The following is an 18,478-nucleotide window of genomic DNA, read 5'->3' as shown; positions in this document are numbered from 1 at the left end:
CATTCACCTGTGAACATCCCCACTTCTGAACTTTTAATGAAGGGGAGTTCATGGATGAAGTTGCTTAAGATGGTCAGCCCCCCCCCCCCAACACCATCCTGACTTTGAAATTTATCTCCATTACTTGATGATTAATGGGTTAAAATCCTGGACCTATCTCCTGAAAAGCACTCTCGATGTACCCACACCACATGGACTACAGTGGTTCTCCACCATTGTCTCAAGGGAAATTAGGGATGGGCAATAAATGCCAACCTGGAGACTTCCGGTGGCAGCGATGAGTGAGTGAGCCGCACATTCGGTGGCTCTCACTCCGGCGGGATTTGAGGACCTGGTTTCCCGGTTTTGAGGGACTGCGGAGCACTGGAAAGAGGGCCATGGAGGTGCTGAGGAACGGGCAGAGCTACATGGAACCGAGGAGAGCAGGAAGCAGTGAAAACAAGAGAGAAAAGGACAAAGGCAAGGTGTAGGGGAAGCTGACCCGGGAGCAAAGATGGCGGACCTATGGACCTCGGACCCGGCGATCCAGCAAGCGCTGGAAAACATGCTGCAGGTGATAAAAAAGTTTTGAATCGTTGAAGCGGGATAACTTGGACCCACTTCAGAAGACAGTGGATCAATTGAACCAGAGATTGGATGCCAGGATGAAAAAGTTAAGGAGCTGGAGGGGTGGTGGAGGAGCAGGCGGTTGCTGCGCTAGAAGTCGATGGGTTGAAGGAGAGGCAGAGAAGACTGCTGGACAGAGGAGAGGAGCTGGAAAATAGAGCCCGCAGACAAAATCTGAGGATCATCGCCTCCCGGAGGGGGCTGAGGGAGCAGATGCCACAGCGTTTGTGGCTGACCTGTTGATGCAGCTGATTGGGGCTCTCCACGACCGCTGGAGCTGGAGGGGGCACATAGGGTACAGGCGAGGCAGATGCATCCGGGGGGGTCCCACCGGTCCGATGGTGATCAAGTTCCACAGGTTTGCGGAGAAGGAGCGGGTGTTGCAGTGGGCAAAGAGCACTAAGAGCAGCACATGGAATAACAATGTTCTTCGCATTTATCAGGACCTAAGCCAGGAGGTGGCCAGGCGGCGAGCAGCCTTTAAACGAGTTAAGAAGGTTTTATTTAAAAAGCCTGTGCAGTTTGGTCTGCTCATCCCGACCCGTCTTTGGGTCACACATCAGGGCCAACACCACTACTTCTCCGATCCCGAAGAAGCGATGGACTTCGTGAGGGATCAGGGGCTGGTCCCGAAAAAAGGACCCACGGACGCAAGTTTGGGTCCGAGAGTTATTGTTTGGGGGGATTCCTACTCTGCCTGGACTGACGGTCGACTGTTTACTGCTTTAAAGGTGCCATGTGTTGTTTTTTTGGCAGCTTTTGCCTACGGGGTGGTGCGGGGGGGGGGGGGTGAATCCCCCTCTCGTATGCTCCTATTTTGTTCTCTTTTTTTTTGCTGTTGTTGGTACCTTTCGTCGTGTTCTTTGGGTGTGTTGGAGCCTTCATTGTAACATAAAGGTGGCCGGTAAGCAATGGGGATTAAAGATGTTGGTTGGGGGGTTTTTATGTCTATGGTTTTTATGTTTGTTTCGGGTGGGTGATATACAGGTACTGTGTTACTGTGCTGCTATTTTATTAATGCTCAGAAGGGAACGTGGGTTAACACGTTTCTGTGTACACAGCTGGAAATGTATTGTACCCGGAGCAGCCTCGCGGTGCTGTTTGATGTCTCCATCTCGTTTGATCTTTCTCATCTTAGTGAGACTGCGCCAGTGGGTCGGAGTGGGGGATGATGTGCTGATGAGTCGGGAGATGAGGTCGGGGAAACAATGGGAGTGAGACAAGTGGGCGCCGGAGGGATGAGTCACCGGGCTAGCAGATTGGCTAGTCAAGGGAGTCAGGTGGGGAGGGGGGGGGGTGGAGAATACAGCCAGTAGATGGCAGGGGTGAGGTTATCGGGAGATGTTGCTTGGGGGGGGGGTTATTCTGCTGACGTTGGAGGGGTCTGAAGGAGATAATAGAGAGGAGGTCGGGGGTGGAGGCGGCCAAGAGCGGCGCAGTGCATGGGCCGGGCCCAAGAAAGGTTATGGCTGACCGGCGTGGCGGGGGGGGAGGTGGGGGGGCCAACCAGGCTGATCATCTGGAATGTCAGAGGACTAAATGGGCCAGTCAAAAGGGCATGTGTGTTCGCGCACTTGCGGGCTCTAAAGGCGGACGTAATTATGTTGCAGGAGACACATTTGAAAGTGTCTGACCAGACTAGGCTAAGGAAGGGCTGGATCAGCCAGGTCTTCCACTCGGACTTGGATTCTAAGTCCAGGGGGGTAGCAATTATGATCAATAAGCGGGTTCAATTTGAGGCGGAGGGCGTAATCGCAGACAGCAGGGGCAGATTCCTTATGGTATGGAGCAAGCTGGAGGGGAGGAGAGTGGTGCTGGTGAACATATATGCTCCGAACTGGGACGCTCTGACTTTATTAAAAGAGTGCTGGGGAAAATCCCGAACCTGGACTCACGCAAGTTGTTGATGGGGGGGGTGACTTTAATACTATCCTTGACCTGGGGCTAGACTGGTCATGTCCCAGAACGGATAGGCTCCCAGCAATGGCAAGGGAGCTGAAAGGGTTCATGGAGCAAATGGGGGAAGTGGACCCATGGAGAGCCAGACAGCCGACGGGAAGGGGCTATTCGTTCTACTTGCATGTTCATAAAGTATATTCTAGGATTGATTTCTTTATCTTGAGCAGGGACTGTGTAGGGGAGGTAAAGAATACGGAACACTCGGCAATCACTATTTCGGACCATGCCTCACATTGGGTGGACCTGCAGGTCGGGGGGGGGGGGGGGGGGGGGGGGGGTGGCAATTATCAACGCCCGCAATGGAGGTTAGACGTAGGATTGATGTCGGAGGAGGGGATATGTGAGAGACTGTGGAAGTGTATGCAAAATTACTTGCAGGTGAACGATACGAGGGAGGTGTCAGCAGCGACCCTGTGGGAGGCGCTGAAGGCAGTAGTGAGGGGGGAGCTGATCTCAATTCGGGCTCACAGGGATAGGGCGGACAGAGCAGAAATGGATAGATTGGTTAAGGAGATCCACCAGATAGACAAGGAGCATGCGGGGTCCCCAGGGGAGGACCTACTCAGGGAGAGGCAGAGACTACAGGCGGAACTGGGGGTGCTATCCACGAGTGGGGCCGTGGAACAACTTAGGAAGGCAAGGGGGAGTGGTGTATGAGCATGGGGAGAAGGCCAGCAGATTGCTAGCGCAGCAACAGAGGAAGAGGGAGGCAGCCAGGGAAATAAGTAGAGTGGTGGATGGGAAGGAGAGCAGAGTGGAGGACCCGCCAGGATTGAATAAGGTATTTCGGGACTTTTATAGTAAGCTTTACACTTCAGAACCCTCGGAGGAGCAGGAGGAGATGAAACAGTTCGTAGACGGACTAACCTTCCCAAAAGTAGGCGGGGGACTAGTGGAGGGGCTGGGGGCCCCAATTAGAGCAGAGGAGGTATTGGGGGGCCTAAAGGCCATGCAGTCGGGGAAAGCCCAAGGACCGAATGGATACCCAGTAGAGTTTTACAAGAAGTTCTCGGAGATAGTGGGACCGGTCCTGACCAGGGTTTTAATGAGGCGAGGGACAGAGGGACCCTGCCTCCGACGATGTCAGACTATATCGCAGGACCAGACAGGGATGCCCACTCTCCCCGCGGGTGAGGAAGGCGATGCTTGAAAGGAGCCGCAGCGAGGGAGGGCTGGCATTGCAGAGTCTGACTACTACTGGGCGGCTAAGATAGCCATAAGGAAATGGATGGTGGGTACGGGGTCTATCTGGGAGCGGGTGGAGGCGGCTTCGTGCAGGGGCACCAGTTTGGCAGCCCTGGTCATGGCTCCCCTACCGCTTTCGTCGACCAGGTACTCCACCAGCTCGGTAGTGGGGGCGGCCCTGCGGATTTGGGGCCAGGGGAGGAAGCATATAGGGGAGGTGGGTGCGTCGGTCTGGGCTCCAATTTGTGATAACCATCGATTCGCCCCCGGGAACATGGATGGAGGGTTTCAAACATGGCGGCGGGCTGGGGTGAGCGATATGTTCCTGCAGGGGAGCTTTGCGAGTTTGAGGGAGTTGGAGGAGAAAGCTGGGCTGGCAAAGGGAAATTACTTTAGGTACTTACAGATGCGGGACTTTGTACACGACAGGTCCCATCCTTCCCACGCCTCCCGCCAATAGGGATCCAGGACAGAATAGTCTCTAGAGGAGAAGGAGGAGAGGGTAGAGTCTCGGATATTTATAAGGTGCTCATGAAGGGGGAAGAATCCCAGACGGAGGAGCTGAAACTCAAATGGGAGTAGGAACTCGGCGGGGAGAAGGAGGACGGGGTATGGACGGAAGCCCTGTGGAGGGTAAACTCAACCACAACCTGTGCCAGGCTCGGCCTGATTCTGTTTAAGGTCGTTCACCGGGCCCACATGACGGTGGCTCGGATGAGCAAATTTTTTGGGGTAGAGGACAAGTGTGCTAGATGTGCGGGAGAACCAGCGAGCCACGTCACATGTTTTGGGCATGTCCTAAGCGTAGGGGGTACTGGGAGGGATTTGCGGGATTTCGGAAGACCGGGAGTCCAGGAGGAGAAAGAGGCCGATGTTCTGGCCTTTGCTTCCCTAATAGCCCAGCGGCGAATACTGCTGGCATGGAGGGACTCAAAACCCCGAAGACCAAACTATGGCTTTCAGACATGTCAAGTTTTCTGGGTATGGAAAAAATCAAGTTCCCCTTGAGGGAATCTGTATTGGGGTTCGCCCAAAGGTGGCAACCATTCATCGACTTCTTCGCAGGAGGGTGAACAGCGGCATGTTAAAAAAAAAAATGCCAACCTGAGGAACCCCTACAGCAATGTTTGGGACTGAGATGAATGCAACAATCACAATAATCTTCCTTTGTGCTCGTTGTGACTCCAGCCAACTGAATCGTTCTGTGGGATGTTTTACATTTACCTGGGTGTGCAGCTAAGGCCTTGGCTTAACATCTCAAACCAAGGATAGCATCCGCAGCTTTTCAGTACTCCCTCAGTACTGCATAGAAGTGTCAATCCAGATTACTTGTTCAAATCTTTGGAGTGAGGCAGGAGTCCACAACCCTCTGATTCAGAGATGAAAGTACTGCCAACTGAGCAACAGTGAACTCCTAAAACAACCTCAATGCCTGCACGGGGCTGTCCTTCCTTGTGCTGAGTCATGTAATCTGTCCTGCCTACTTGAACCACCAGAAGCCAAGCCGCCACTTCCAATCGCAAAGCTTTTAAATATAATTAAGCAATAACTCAATCCACTCTAAAATGGGCTGCACTCTTAATATACCTTAGACAGCAGTATTAAAATAATAATAAATAAAATGCCAACAGCAAAGAACTATTTCAATCAGGTTTTATTATCCGATTATCACAGTTGTTTTGCAGAGGATGCACTTGCTTCCCTGGGTTTTCACTGCATCTTCACAGTTTGCTTCCCACTGCCCCGTCTCCAAGGCATCAGCCCTACAATAAGGAGATTAAAAAGCACCAAGAGTAACCAGTGGAAGAAGCAGTTTTATACTTTCATTGTGTCTAATAACAGTTGCTACAGCACAATCTGGAGGAAATGAAGGTTAAAAAAAAACATATAAAACTAGAAATGTTTCTGTGCTCATCAATGGCAAGGTTGTCAAGCGCTATTATATGTGGCAGTGTCAGCATAGAGCACTCTGGTCCAGCATGTAACACACAGATTAAGCACTTCCCCTGCTGGAAAACTATTTTCATTGATTATTAGCAAATCAATACTTAATGTATTTTCATAAAATTCCATTAGTTGTTATTTTAAAATGATGGCTCCATTATATTAGCATGTGAAATAGGAATTTCATTTCATGTCACTGGATTTAATAATAATTGAAGCTTCTGATTTCAGAGTATGTGTACCTTAACCCTAATCCCAGAATAGAGATTCCCCTTTTATCCAGATGCAACATTTCCACGCTTCACACTAGCCACGTGGTAGCTTCTCTCTGGGATATTGCTCATTTAGAACAGGTAGTCTCAAAAATGGCATCCTCGGGACCAAGGCCTCACCGGATTTCAGATCTTGCTGACTTGAGTAGTTCCGGCCAAGCCGGTTGGGTGGCGTCAAGGGTCACTCGAGTGCTGGAATAGACTGGGGTGTAAGCAGAGAAAAGGATAACTAGTCAGACATCACACCATCCAAAGCAGCGCTTAGATGAATTGTCCAGGTCAAGTTTCTTTTTAAACATTACTCAATTAAAATTGACGCATGACACAGTCCCAAAAGAATCCACTTTTCAGACAACACCAGTTTATGGACAGCCAGATTTGAGACACTGTACTGTACCAATTTGACACAAAGCTACAAGCTGTGGCTTCCATTCAAAATAAACCGGGTTAACAATGCACCAGATTAAATTTATGTATGATGGTCACACGAGGAATGAGTAAGGATGCTATTGTCCATTGGTCAGGTTTGGACTTGAACCCAATCTGCAGAATCAAAAGAATGGCTATCTAAAGTAACTTCTACGAGTGGGGAGAAAATACAAGCAAAATGCAGACCAAGGTCTGAAATCATAACCAGAGTATTAAGGTGGAAGACCCCTGATATCTTATTTCCCTTGATCTGCCTCTTCAAATTGGAACAAAGTGACTAATGATGTCCCACAAGGATCTATGCAGGGGGCTCCAACTATCCACCTTGTGGTATTTATAAACGACGCAGATAGAGTCATCAATTGTGCTGATGAAACAAAGATTGATGGCATAGTTAGTATGTAGACAGTAGGATGACATTGCAAGGAGACATTGATAGATTAAGTGAGTGGGAAAAACTGGGGCAGGCAGATTTCAATGAAATTTGACCATTTGGGCATCGATCCTGGGGAAGGATATAATGGCCATGGAGTGGGTATGATGCAAATTCACCAGAGTGATACCAGGGATTAAAGGGTTAAACTAGAAAGCAAAGTTACAAAATCTGGGCTTGTATTCTCTTGAGGTTTAGGGTAGGCGAACTGAGATGTTTAAAATGATCAAAAGAAATTCAGGGGGTGGGTTTAATATTCTGGATTCCCTCACCAGAGTTTCAAAGTGGCAGAAACTTAAATTGGAGCAAGGGTTTTCAAGAATATAATCAAGAGGCACTTTTTCACACAAAGGGTAGTAAAAAGCTGAAATTCTCCCACATTGCCTCCACTCTCCCCACTGCCACCCACTACTGCCCACATCAGCCTGTGGATGTTGGGTGAAGAGTACCAGGGGATATGGACTGCAGGGCAGTAAAAGAAGTAGATCAGTAAAAATCAAAGTGAATGGTGAAACAGGCTCAAGAAACTGAATGGCCCACTTCTATATACTGATACAGGTTCATATAGCTGATACAGCTGATACAGGTTCGATTCCCGGCTTGGGTCACTGTCTGTGCGGAGTCTGCACGTTCTCCCCGTGTTTGCGTGGGTTTCCTCCGGGTGCCCCGGTTTCCTCCCAAGTCCAAAGATGTGCAGGTCAGGTGAATTGGCTATGCTAAATTGCCCTTTGCGTCCAAAAAGGTTAGTTGGGGTTACGGGGATAGGGTGGAGGTGTAGGGATAGGGTGGAGGCATGGGCTTAGGTAGGGTGCTCTTTCCAGGGGCCGGTGCAGACTCGATGGGCTGAATGGCCTTCTTCTGCACTGTAAATTCTATGATTCCATGATACTCTGGGATGGAAGATCAGATTGGGAGGGGGTAAGAGAGGAGCGTGTGTTCAGGACCATGTGTTTGACACTTCAAATGAACAAATATTGTTGGCATTTAAATTGGCATTCAAAACAAGTCTCAATTCCTCAAATGATCTTAACAGCTAAGAAGAATGAGGAAAAAATCTGCTCCTCAGACTGCACCGATGCTGCTCTGTAACTGGTCACTGGAAGCTCAATGAAAAGGGCAGACGGTCCATTAGAGGCCTTGCTGGCCAGACTGCATTGCCACAGCAGAGAGCAGGAGCTCAGCCGCTACAGGAGTTGCGAGCAAAAGCCCATCAGCAACCCCTCTTTGCAGTATGTGCTGCTAGCCCATTGGAAATTTACTGTACTGCCCTATAATGTCCTTGTATGAACCCCTCTACTGTAACTGCAGTCATATACTCTGAAATAGAAATGTTTAGACCACAACTAATGATCGGATTCTTCAGGACATCTTGCAATTAGAAAATTATATATACATAGAGAGAGAGAGAGTATTTCCATTTTGTTTGATTAATATATGGCTTTATGCACTTTACCATCACTAAACATTATCCCTTCCCCGCAACAGCATTGCAAAAGCTTTGAGTCATCCTTGTCTCAATTATAGTTAAAAGCTCAGTTATCTACTTAACTTGAAGTCCTGGTATTTTCACTCAATGCCTTCTCCCGAGATGCCTTTCTCACAATGCATATTATCTTAGCACACAGTTGCCCTGACATTGCCCCATTTAACAGTGACACCTTTTCAACTAACACATTAAAATCATCACTTCACCTCACATAGCAGGTATTTGAATAGCCTCACCAGCTTGACTTCAGCTCAATTTGCTGGAAGAATGAAACCAGGCCAGGACCAGACGCCTGGGAGTACCTCATTGTAACATTGAACTCGAACACAAACTGAAACCACTCTGACAGAACACACTGCCTCGAGCTTCATCTTTGCTCCTTAAATAAAAATGCTTTTCAGGGCGGCACGGTGGTGCAGTGGTTAGCACTGCTGCCTGCAGCGCTGAGGTCCCTGGTTCAATCCCGGCGCTTGGTCACTCTCCGTGTGGAGTTTGCACGTTCTCCCCGTGTCTGCATGGGTCTCACCCCCATAGCCTGAAGGGTACAAAGAACAATACAGCACAGGAACAGGCACTTCGGCCCTCAAACCTGCGCCGACCATGGTACCTGCCTAAACACTTACGGAGTCCGTATCCTTCCATTCCCACCGTATTCATATATTTGTCTAGATGTCCCTTAAATGCCGCTATCGTACCTGCTGCCACCACCTCCCCAGGCAGCGCGTTCCATATATTTACCACCCTCTGTGTAAAACACTTGCCTCGCACACCTTGTTCTAAACTTTTCCCCATGTACTTTAAACCTATGCCCCCTCGTACTTGATTCTCCTACCCTAGGAAAGAGCATCTGACTATCCACTCTGTCCATGCCACTCATAATCTTGTGGGCCTCTTATCAGGTCCACAACCTCCGTCAATCTCCGTTGTTCCAGTGAAAACAGACCGAGTTTATCTAACCTCTCCTCATAGCTAATGCCCTCCATACCAGGGAACATCCTAGTAAACTGTTATATTAGACTTTGTGGTAATATGTTGCGTTTTTTGTCTTTTCTTCCAGAATGATCCGATGTGTTGTTGACAAAGAATCTACCAATCAAAAGATTGAAACAAAACTAATTTATTATAAAACTATTGATTAAATGAAGTTTGCACACTCTACTGAGCTACAGTTAATAATTAAGTAAAATTGAATCTGTCTAGCAGTACTCAATAATCTAAATAGTCACTAACTACACTATGATCTAACCTCGTGTTAACACTCTCTAATTTTGTTTTTGAAAAAAACACTTTATTAAGGCATTTATAATTTTATAATAACAGTAAACAGTACAAATATAAACAAGTCCCATCTCCTCTAAACAATAATCTAACTGCCCCCCCCCCCCCTGTTGTCAGTTAGTTTTCTCCAAAAAAGTCAACAAACGGCTGCCACCTCCGGACGAACCCTAGCATTGACCCTCTTAGGGTGAACTTTATTTTCTCAAGTCTGAGAAACCAAGCCATGTCACTAAGCCAGATAACTCTATCTAATCTAATCTTCTCCTAATTGCTGTCACTGTGCTTTCTCCTTCAGCTACTCCTTACACTCTACCCAGAATTCCCTCAGGATCTGATTTTTATACAGAGACGTGGTGGTGCCCTCTAGTGTTTGAATTACACAGAAATGATGTACTGATGTACAGAGATTCACTCACCTGATTATATACATATCGTTACATAAACCACTTCTGTACCCTCTTCAAAGCATCCACGTCCTTCTGGTAGTGTGGCGACCAGAATTGTACACACTATTCCAAATGAGGCCTAACTAAGGTCCTGTTGCAACGTGACTTGCCAATTTTTATATTCAATGCCTGGACCGATGAAGGCCAGCCTGCCTTCTTGACCACCTTACCTACATGCATTGCCACTTTCAGTGATCAGTGGACATGTATGCCCAGATCTCTCTGCCTGTCAGTACTTGCAGGAGTTCTACCATTTATTGTGTAATTCCTACATGCATTGGACACTTCAAAATGCATTACCTCACACTTGTCCGGATTAAACTCCATCTGCCATTTCTCCGCCCAAGACTCCAACCAGTTTATATCCTGCTGTATCCTGACAATCCTCTTCACTATCCGCAACTCCACCAATTTTTGTGTCATCTGAGAACCTACTTAATCAGACCAGCTACATTTTCTTCCAAATCATTTATATACACTGCAAACAACAAAGGCCCCAGAACTGAACCCTGTGGAACGCTGCTAGTCACAGCCTTCTATTCAGAAAAGCATCCTTCTACTGCTACCCTCTGTCTTCTGTGCCCAAGCCAGTACTATATCCAACTTGCCAGCTCTCCTCTGATCCTATGTGACTTCACCTTTTGTACCAGTCTACCATGAGGTATCTTGTCAAAGGCTTTACTGAAGTCCATGTATACAACATCTACTGCCGTTCCCTCATCTATCATCTTTGTCACTTCCTCGAAAAATTTGATCAAATTGGTGAGGCATGACCTCCCCTTCACAAAGCCATGCTGTAGGTGGATTGGCCACGCCAAATTGCCCCTCAATTGGAAAAAATAATTGGGTACTCTAAATTTTTTTTTTTAATGTTTTAATTTAAAAATACAAAAATGCTGTTGAGACAAAGGGAAGACACGCAGATGATCGGATTCAAAGAAATTCAAAGATATAGGGAGGGATTCTCTAGTCACCAACGGCGAAATCGTGTTCGGCGATCAGCCGGAGAATCCATGTTAGAGGCGAAATCGGGGTTGGCGCCGCGTTTGCGATGCTCTGCCCTCTCCAACCCGACCCTCCGCCCCCAATGGGCCGAGGTCACGTGTGGTATTTATTTTTGGGAACTCAGCGTGGCAGCTGCGGACTAAGTCCAGAGCCGCCACAATCGGGGGATGGGGGGAGTCGATCCGCGGGCAGGGGGGGCTTTGACTGAGCCTGGGGCACTGGTGGGGGGTGATCCGGGGGTGGCGAGCCTGGCCAAAGGGACTCACTATTTGGCAGGCTGGGTCCATGCGTGGGCGGTGCCACGTTGCACGGCGCGGACGCTGCAGGAAAATCTCCAGCCTTATCTGCAGCGGGAGCCGTGTGCTCTATGCTGCGTGCCTGCTAGCCCCCCCCCCCCCCCCCCCCCCCCCCCCACCACCACCAGACAAAGGATCGGTGACCATTTTTTTGGTCGTAAAACACCACCGTTGCCACGCTGGCGTCAGCACTTAGTCTCAGAATCGGAGAATCTAGTCCATGGTTAGAGAGCTGTAGTTAAAGTGGCCAAAATGGAAGAGTCTTTCAGAGCACAGAGGTCACAGGCTAAATAATGTGCTATGGCGGATTGAAATGGAAGACGAGCAATAGTCAACCTTGTGTCAGCTTTGGCATAGTGAGTAGTACTCTTGTTTCGCATACAGAAACATGGGTGCAGGTCCCTTGCACCACCCACCCCACCCTCTCCCCGAGACTGAAATACCTAATCCAAATTGGCTTTTCGACAGTGAGGGAGCGAGTGCCAAGCTGACATCTTTCAGATGATGCATTAAACTGAGGCTTCACCTGCCCTTTCAGCCAGACATTAAAGATTTTCTACAAGTAGAGCAGATTTTTCAGGGTGCTGGCCAACAGTCTTCCATCAAACTACTGCATTTATAGCAAACTACCTGTCTCACTGCTGTCTGTGGAACTTTGCCATGCATATTTAGTTGCCGCAGTTCCAATTTACAATCGTGACAATACTGCATTGGTTGTAAAAACATTGGGACGTCCCGAGGGCCTGAAATGCAAGTCTTTATTTTCTTTCCATCAAAATCAGTGAATTGGAGAGTATCAGTTGGATTATGGTGCCGGAGAAGATTCCTCAGATAAACTGAAGTTAGATCATGAAAAGATTAACTGGAAGGTGGAGGAAGGAATACCATTGAAGACAGCTTTCCAAAAGAAAAAACTGGTGATGAACCTGTTACTCAAGGTTTGACAATGGAGGGAGAGAAACAAAGAAAACAGAGAGTGAATGCTCAGACGGAGGCCTGGCGTTTATCTTCCTCTTCCAGCACATCGCCCCTCTGTTGCGCGATGTTGTGGCAGGTGCAGCAGCTGCCAGGGTGTGGGTGGAACACCCAGCGCCACACTGCGGGGTGGCACCTGAGGGGCCTCCAGAGGGGTCGAGGCACCTGAACCGAATCTTCAGGATGCCGAAGCACCGCTTAATCACACTCCACGTCGCAGCATGGACGTCGTTGTAGCGGGTCTTGTCAGTCTGTGGCCTCCGGATAGGTGTCATCAGCCACGACTGCAGCGGGTAGCCCCTGTCTTCCAGGAGCAAACCCCCCCCCCCCCTCCCCCCACCCCGCCAAGCCGGGGGTCCTCCTCGAAGAGACCAGAAATTGTCAAGTGTGCCAGGATGAAGGAGTCGTGCAAACTGCCCGGGTATCAGGCGCAGACGTGCATGATGTGCAGCTGATAGTCACACACCAGCTGCACGTTCATCAAGTGGAACCCCTTTCAGTTTGTATAGAGTGGCCTGTCATCTGCAGGTGCTCATAGGATGACATGCATCCCGTTGATCACCCCCTGGACCCGGGGCATTTCAGCGATGATGGCGGACCCCGCTGCCTGGGCATCCTGGTGGGCTCTGTCCACATTTGAATGGATGTATTGTGCCGACTGGGAATATAGGGCCTCCGTGACAACACAAATGCACAAGCTCTGTGGTTCCGGACAGGTCCGCACTCAGACCCTGAAAGGACCCTGTGGCGTAAATGTTCACGTCGACCGTCACCTTGAAGGCCGCCGGGAGCGGATGTCCTCCCCCATTCCCCTGCGGTGCCAGGCGCGCCATAATACGGCAGATACATCGCACTGTCCCCCTGCTCAGCCGGATTTTTTGACGGCATGCCCAGTCCGACAGGTCCTCGAATGACAGGTGCTGCCGCTACACACGAGGCCTCATGCGGTGCTTCCTTTTCACCTCCTCCTCCTCGGCATGTTGGACGGCCGACTCTCCATCCTCAGTGGCTGCCTCCTGTTCCTCTGCTGCACGCTCCGCTGCTGCAGCTTCCTCTTCCTCGAGCAGCTCGATTGTACAGCCGCAGTATAAAAGTATGGTAGCCTTGTTACATCTGCATTGCATATTGGTGATACTACACCAAGAGTACAGGGTATAGTTTAGATAACCTCACTTAAGAAGTGACATAGATGCATTAGAAGCAGTTCAGAAAAGGTTCACCAGGCTGATTCCTGGCATGAAGAGTTGAGCAGGTTGGACCTGTACTAAGTGGAGTTCAGGTGAGCATGGGACGATTTTGTTGAAACGTACAAAATTCAAGGTGGTTTAATAGACTAGAGACGACATTTCCCTTCATGGGGGAATTGAGAACAATGGTTTAAAGACAAGGGATCTCCCATTTAAAATGGAAATGAGGAATTTCTTCTCTCTGAGGGTCCTTCGTCTTTGGAATTGTCTTCCACGGAGAGCACTGAAGGCTGGCTCATTGAATAGATTCAGGGCAGAGGTCAGACAGATTTTTCTATCTTCAAGGAAGTCAAGGATGAGGGGTGAGGGCAGGACATTGGAGATATAGCCACATACAGATCAGCCATGCCTCATTGAATAGTGGAGCAGGTTTGATAGTCCAAACGCTCTACTCCTGCTCCAGTCCTAATGTTATGGAGGTCTACAGTGGTGTGTCAGCATTGATTTTGTGCTCAACTTCCTGGAGCAGGTCTCATACCCACTGACTCAAAGATCAGTGTGTTAATCACTAAGTGATGATGGAAACATCTGTAAAATGAGCTGCACAGTCACTTTTCCCAATCTGGCCTGGCTAGTGCCATTTTGTTTTCACCTGCCTCTCCCTGCTCCACTCACCCCTCTGTCCCAAACTCCTGATGTCCCCATTCCCTGGTTAATGTTGGTCCCCAATCCTGAGCTACAGCCCCTCTGTCCCAAGCCCCCAATGTCCATATTCCATGGTTATGTTGGTCCCCTATCCTGAGCTGCTGCCCTTATGTCCCCAAACCTGAGCTACTGCCCTTATCATAGAATACACAGTGCAGAAGGAGGCCACTCGGCCTATAGAGTCTGCACCAGCCCCTGGAAGGAGAACCCTACCGAAGCCCTGCCGAAGCCCACACCCCACCCTATCCCCGTAACCCAATCCAACCTTTTTGGACACTAAAGGCAATTTAGCTAGGCCAATCCACCTAACCTGCACACCTTTAGACTGTGGGAGGAAACCGGTACACCCGAAGGAAGCTCACGCACACACGGGGAGAACATGCAGACTCCGCAGAGACAGTGGCCCAAGCTGGGAATCGAACCTGGGACCCTTGAGCTGTGAAGCGACTGTGCTAACCACTGTGTTACCGTGCACCTTTATGCCCTCTATCCTGAGCTACTGCTGTCATGTCCCCAATCCTGAGCTACTCTCCCAAGCTCCTGCCCCTTATGACCCCAATCCTGAGCTCCTGCCCCTTATATCCCCAATCCTGAGCTACTGCCCCCTCTCCCAAGTTCCTGCCCCTTATGACCCCAATCCTGAGCTACTGCCCCTTCTCCCAAGCTCCTGCCCCTTATGCCCCCAATCCTGAGCTACTGCCCCCTCTCCCAAACCTCTTCCCCTTATGTACCCAATCCTGAGCTGCTGCCTCTCTGCATCAAGCTCTCTCCGCCTCCTAGTGGCCAGTGGCGGTGCTGCTCTCACCAGTTGCAGTGTTCAGGGCGCAGGGAGTTGGTGCCGGCCAGACGTGATGAGCCAAGGGGGCTGCGCAAAGGCCGGAGTTCCCCGTCGCAGTTACAGTGCTGCCGGTTGTTGTGGAGCCCGTAACAGTCCAACAGGATCCACTGCTCGCTCAGGGCAAAAACGGCATCGTTGCTGCTGGCCACTGGGTGTATCCAAGATCCCGGTCGGAACATGACTGCGGTGACAGGAGGCGCGCACGCAGGCTCAGGGTGAGCGCGTGAACAGAGTGAGAGGGCGCGTCCCTCATACTCCCTGAGCTTAGGTCAGTGGTGGACAGCCTGTGACAGGGCGGGGGCGGGGCGGGCAATGCAGCCCATCTGGACTCTGAGTGCAGCCCACATGCAGGGTTGCGACATTCTGTTGATTTCTGTCCGCAGTTTATTTTCCTACCGGTACGACTGAAGCAATACGCATGTAAAGCAAGAGTGAGTGAGTGAGGGGTGTGCTGTTTGTACACATTGATTAAGAACCTGCACTCCCTCTGAGTCCAAAGTGTAAATCTTTATTTTGTGTTGCTAGTTAAAGTTGAAGACGGTTCTATTAATGTATAAATAAGCAATTTTTAAAAAATTCATTATGAAACAGTCAGCATGTATCAAATGTATTTGATCTTATTAATGGTTAATCAGTAAGCCCGATTTCAAACTTGCAGCCCACTTAGATGAAGGAAGGCCACTCATGCAGGCCACCCACTTGCCAAGGTTATCACTGGTGTACGATGTTACAAAACCTCAGTGGGCTGGGCACGACTGGCATCACACTAAATGCCCCCAAAGTTGAATTCATGTGGTATCTTTAACACAGGAAAAAATCCCAAGGAGTTTCATCTTTTCTAAGATATTTCATAGGCTTCTAACCCTTGACCTCTACACCTAGACAAACAAGGGTAGCAGCTACATGGGAATACCACCACCCAGGAACACAGGGAGGGTGGGGTGCAGGGAGGGTGTAGGACACTCTTTCAGACGGTCAGTGTAGACTTGATGGAAAAAAATGGTCTCCTAATGCATTGTAGGGATTTCCCTACAAGTCACTTAACTTTGACTGTGAAGGAATGACAATTATATATAACATTCAGCTAAAATCCTGGAACATCCAACCTAACAGCATAGTGGAATTACTTTCACCACAGACTGCAGCGGATCAAGGTGACTCACCCCTACCTTCTCAGGTGCAATTAGGGACAAGCAATAAATTTTGGCTTTGTCCATGCTGTCGATATCCTGAAACTGGAAGAAAGCATATGGAGATTTTCTTAATTGTTCAATATGGCATCCGAAAGGAGCTTGTTACAAAAATCGAGGTGTAAGGGGCTAAGAATGCAGATGTAAAGTTGATTAATGGATAGGAAACAAAAGGGCTAGAGTGTACTGCTTTAATTGAATCGGCATCTGTAGAGGATTTGGACATCAGGAGCCCAATATGAAATCTGCTGACAAAAATGGGAGGTTTTACAAACAGCAAGGATTATATATCTTCAAAGGACACACAGATTTTCATTTCATTTCAGATTAGCTGAATGATCAGGTGGCAAATATACTTTTAAGGTGAAGATATGCAATTTAATACATTTTGGAAATGTAAGCTCACTGAATGATTTAAGGGTAAGTGCATTTAGATAAACTTATAAATGGGTCTATTCGTATTTGGGACTTTTAAATGGAGTCCAAAATTGAAGTAGCAGTGGTAAATCATCCTAAACTAGGATGTGTTGCTATTTCTTTTATCAAAGATTATCGCATGTAAAACTCCAGCGGGTACAAATTCAGTGAACCAAGCTTAGTTGCTGCCAATCGTTACAGTGGGAATATGAAAAATTTAATTCGATCGGCATATTTAATAAATGCACCCATCATTAGTTTTCAATAAACTCAGAAAATCCCATGTCATGTTTAATTTCTATCAAATAATTCCTGTTCTGTGAGGCCTAGACTGCTGAAATACAAGGTTCCTTAAAGGATTCTTTTTCTAAGCCTTGGATAAAATTCCTGTTTGTAAGTAGTGCATCTTTTTATAATTGGCATTTCAACTTTCCAATATTTATGTACGATTCGATCCTTGGTCAGTGCTGTGTTAATGCATCTCAGCCAAGGAAACAGTTCGGAATCTACAATTATCCACACTAAATCAAGCGAGGGAGAAGTGAAAAATCAGGTGGGTGTTGTGATCTTGATCCCCATTGAGGGTTTCATCAATGACTTGCATCCACAGACATTTTTTTAAAAACCTGCAGAATGCACATGAGATGTAATCAAAAAGTTCATCAATTTTAAACATTTCCTGTTCATAAGAATGCACGTTTTTATATGCCTCAGTTGGGGACAGAAACAAACTTGGGTGTGATCATTAGATAATGAAGTGAGCTATCAACCGTGGAGTAGATGTGGGATCAAAGTCCAGATCACAAATTGGGCGCAAGCTGCTCACAATTTTCCATCCATTTAAACAAAGTGTGTGCTCAATTCTTGTTTGTGCTCCGGAGCTCTATCTACCGACTACAGTTGAGGTTCACATTAATGGTCACTGAGATGAGATACTGGGAGGTGGCTAGTTCATGTAGAATTGAACGATAGCAAGAATCAGCTCTTTCAAGATAGGAAGAATATTGAGGTAAGGGGACATAGTAATTCAAATTACAAATACATTAATTGTTATTCAAAACGATTTTCATAAGCCTCATAATAATCAGCTTGGATATTGAAACAAATTAACCATGCAGATAATTTAACACTGATGTATGTGGTCGCCCAACAAACCTTCCAACTAGCCCCCAAGGAGCTGGTTAGCTTGAAAAGTGTTAACATTAGTTATAAAAGTAAAATCTGGAATTAAAAGTCCAATGATGACCACAAAACAATTGTTGATTATCCTAAAATCCCATCTGGTTCACTTACGTCCTTTAGGGAAGGAAATATTTCATCCTTACCTGGTCTGGCCTACAACTGACTCTAGACCCACAGCAATGTGGTTGACTCTCTTAAATACCCTCAGGGATAGGCAATAAATGCTGGCCCAGCCAGTGACACCCACATCCCATGAATGAATAAAAAAAGTCTCACAGGCTCAGGGGAGAAGAGAGAAGGTGGAGGACTGCAGGTGGGACTGGGTGAGAGGAAGCAAAGCCACTTGGAATGGGTCTCAATGAGTGCAGAGAGCTGAAGCATACTGAATGGAGCACAGAGGAACGGAATTCAGAGTGGCTGAAAAACAATTTGCTTTGCTGGGTCCCCACTAATCATGTGACACCACAGACCAATTTTGGGATCCAGCATTTTCTGTTTTTACTTCGTATTTCCAGATTATGATTTTGTATTAATATTAGGATTCAATTGCTTTGTCTGACAGTTTATGCAGTCAAAATGGAACAAACAACACAAATGGCTTATTGCAATCATAAAATGCTGAAGATGCTGGAAAAAGATGCGATT

At 47.9% G+C, this 18,478-nt stretch overlaps 1 long non-coding RNA gene across 1 annotated transcript; it reads right to left on the bottom strand.

Moving 5' to 3' along the window:
• Nucleotides 1–5,386: 5,386 nt before the first annotated feature.
• Nucleotides 5,387–15,256, bottom strand: LOC119977390. The gene is made up of 2 exons (XR_005463190.1): nucleotides 15,012–15,256; nucleotides 5,387–6,168 (listed from the first exon to the last, which is right to left on the bottom strand). It is a non-coding gene; the product is annotated as an uncharacterized LOC119977390 (long non-coding RNA).
• Nucleotides 15,257–18,478: the final 3,222 nt, after the last annotated feature.

The sequence above is a fragment of the Scyliorhinus canicula genome, chromosome 1, assembly GCF_902713615.1.
Source record: "Scyliorhinus canicula chromosome 1, sScyCan1.1, whole genome shotgun sequence".
In the NCBI taxonomy this organism is placed as follows: Eukaryota; Metazoa; Chordata; class Chondrichthyes; order Carcharhiniformes; family Scyliorhinidae; genus Scyliorhinus; species Scyliorhinus canicula.
Note: the sequence above shows the minus strand (reverse complement) of the source record. Positions and strands in the feature narration are given on the sequence as shown.